Source organism: Bidens hawaiensis, unplaced genomic scaffold (genome assembly GCF_021521415.1).
Source record: "Bidens hawaiensis isolate Kalapana, Puna unplaced genomic scaffold, B.hawaiensis_p1.1 tig00006086_1, whole genome shotgun sequence".
Classification (NCBI taxonomy): Eukaryota; Viridiplantae; Streptophyta; class Magnoliopsida; order Asterales; family Asteraceae; genus Bidens; species Bidens hawaiensis.
Genome location: NW_027491405.1, coordinates 802,501 through 805,000, shown reverse-complemented (window position 1 = coordinate 805,000; position 2,500 = coordinate 802,501). Strand labels below are relative to the sequence as shown.

Here is a 2,500-nt window from a genome sequence, read left to right as displayed (position 1 = left end):
CCAGTAAGGCCAAGAGGCTAGCTGTATGTAAATCATACAAGTGTTGGCGTGGCACCAAGTTGAAATGGCACGTGTCTTGAACTTTTGCGAGAAATTTGGAAATGCACAAAACAACTCAACCCAAACATGGCACCAAGTCATGCACAAAACTTAAAAGTAGCAAAAAAAAGGGTTGCAAAACAAGGACTTCCCAGGGGGTCACCCAACTTAGTACTACTCTCGCCCAAGAACGTTTAACTGCAGTGTTCTGATGGGATCCGGTGCATTACTGTTGTTATGATCGCAACCGAAATAGAATCATTAGCTTATTCATTTATACATTTCCCCAAAGGTAAAAAAATAAAAGAATCAAGACTTCCCAGTGGTTCACCCATCCTAGTACTACTCTAGACAAAGCACGCTTAACTGTGAAGTTCTGTGGATATGAGGCACATGTAGCTGCAATGCTATGAATGTGTATATCCACCATGATTATATTGTTTTATACAATCACCACATGACATTTAGCAAACTGGCCTGTAATCCTGGCACTTTACCCGATAAGCTGGTCATAAAGTTTCCTCTCATGTTCGCAAGTCACGTTGCCCGATAACCTGGCCACAATGACTTGCAAAACCAAGCACGCTGGCCGGTAAACCTGGCACGTTACCTGATAAATGCACGGTACGTTTGATGGTAACCTGGGCACGTTGCCTGGTAAAACGTCGAGGTTGCCCGGTAAGGTTAGCACGTTACCCGATAAAATGTCGGTGTTGCCCGGTAAAGTATCCACGTTGCCCGGCAAACATGGCCCGCTGCCCGGTAAGGTTAGCATGCTATTCGACAAACCTGTTATGGTCCATCAGCTTCGGGTTAACCCGAAGACATGATGTCATGATTCCATACCCGTTAACGTCGACCCATTCTGTAAAGAAACCTGGAATGTTGATGTCGAGCGAGCCCGATTCCGCATTCGGGTCAGAGCACGACACGGATCTACGTTTTAAACACATGACTGACTAACGATCGTGACCGACTAACGATCCATAACACACCACCTATACCCATGATAATGCTTCCCCGCTACAAGTCCCATTTCGTGAAACTTGTGTTGACATCGAGGGCCCGAGCACGACACGGTCAACGTGTTGACCCGAAAACATGAGGTTACCAACCCCGACCCCATAAACCGGTCATAAAGTTTCCTCTCATGACCGGGACGGAACGCCTCGTGTCATTTCGTCCGTTACCCAAAACAGGCCCACGGGCCCACCGAGCCTGGCCCGCGGGCCCTTCACGACACGAAAGGGGGTTCATTTCTCTTGGACAGTCATATCTCATGGTCTCGAGTACCCTCACAGAGCCTCGTGTCGATCCAACCCTGTTTGGACACCTTGCCCCACCAAAGGCCTTACGGACCAACCGGGCCCACCAAGCGGCCCGTCCTGACCCGAAAACCAAAATTTTTTTTTTGGGAACCTCATATTTCAGTGTCCCGATGCCTCATGCCAAATTTCGTGTCAATCCGACCTCGTTTGGTAGGGTTTTCAAAATTATGATTCCTCAAAATTTTAATATATGTTCCTGTCACTATGCTAATTGTTCAGAATGCATATATAGGGGAGGGGTGGGTGTTGAGCGCCCATGCAAGGGCAAAGTTTCCTTCCAAGCAAAAATATGGAGGTTTAACGTACGAGAAACCAAGGCCCCTCCCCCATGTCGCATACGAAGTTCGCCCAACGACTTGGTTTCTTGCACAACGACCCGAGTAGACTGCCCCAAAGTTGCCCACGGCCAAAACAGCCAACGGCATGCCAAGGCGCCCATGGCCAGGCCTAAGGCACGTCCAAGGCATGCAAAGGCTCGGCCATGGCATGCCAAGGCAAGCCAAATGGATGCCTAGGCACGCCTATGGCCAGGCCAAGGCATGCCAAAGCTCGGCCAAGGCATGCCTAGGAACGCCCATGGCCAGGCCAAGGCAAGCCAAAGGCATGCCAAGGCGCCCATGGGCAAGCCAAAGGCATGCCAAGGCAAGCCATAGGCACGTCCAAGGCATGCCAAGGCTCGGCCAAGGCATGCCAAGGCGCCCATGGGCAAGCCAAAGGCATGCCTAGGTACGTCCAAGGCAAGCCAAAGGCACGTCCAAGGCATGCCAAAGCTCGGCCAAGGCATGCCAAGGCATGCCTAGGCACGCCAATGGCCAGGCCAAGGCATGCCAAGGCGCCCATGGGCAAGCCATAGGCATGCCCAGGCACGGCCAAAGGCAAGCCAAGGCTCGGCCAAGGCAAGCAAAACTCGGCCAAGGCATGCCAAGGCAAGCAAAAGGCATGTCCAAGGCACAGCCAAAGGCATGCCAAGGCGCCCATGGGCAAGCCAAAGGCATGCCAAGGCACGCCCATGGCTAGGCCAAGGCACGTCCAAGGCATGCCAAAACTCGGCCAAGGCATGCCAAGGCGCCCATGGGCAAGCCAAAGGCATGCCAAGGCACGCCCATGGGCACGCCAAAGGCCTGCCAAGGCAA

General features: G+C 52.2%; 1 pseudogene; it reads right to left on the bottom strand.

The window, feature by feature from the left end:
- Nucleotides 1–169: 169 nt before the first annotated feature.
- On the bottom strand, nt 170–288 carry LOC143631557 (5S ribosomal RNA; annotated as a pseudogene).
- Nucleotides 289–2,500: the final 2,212 nt, after the last annotated feature.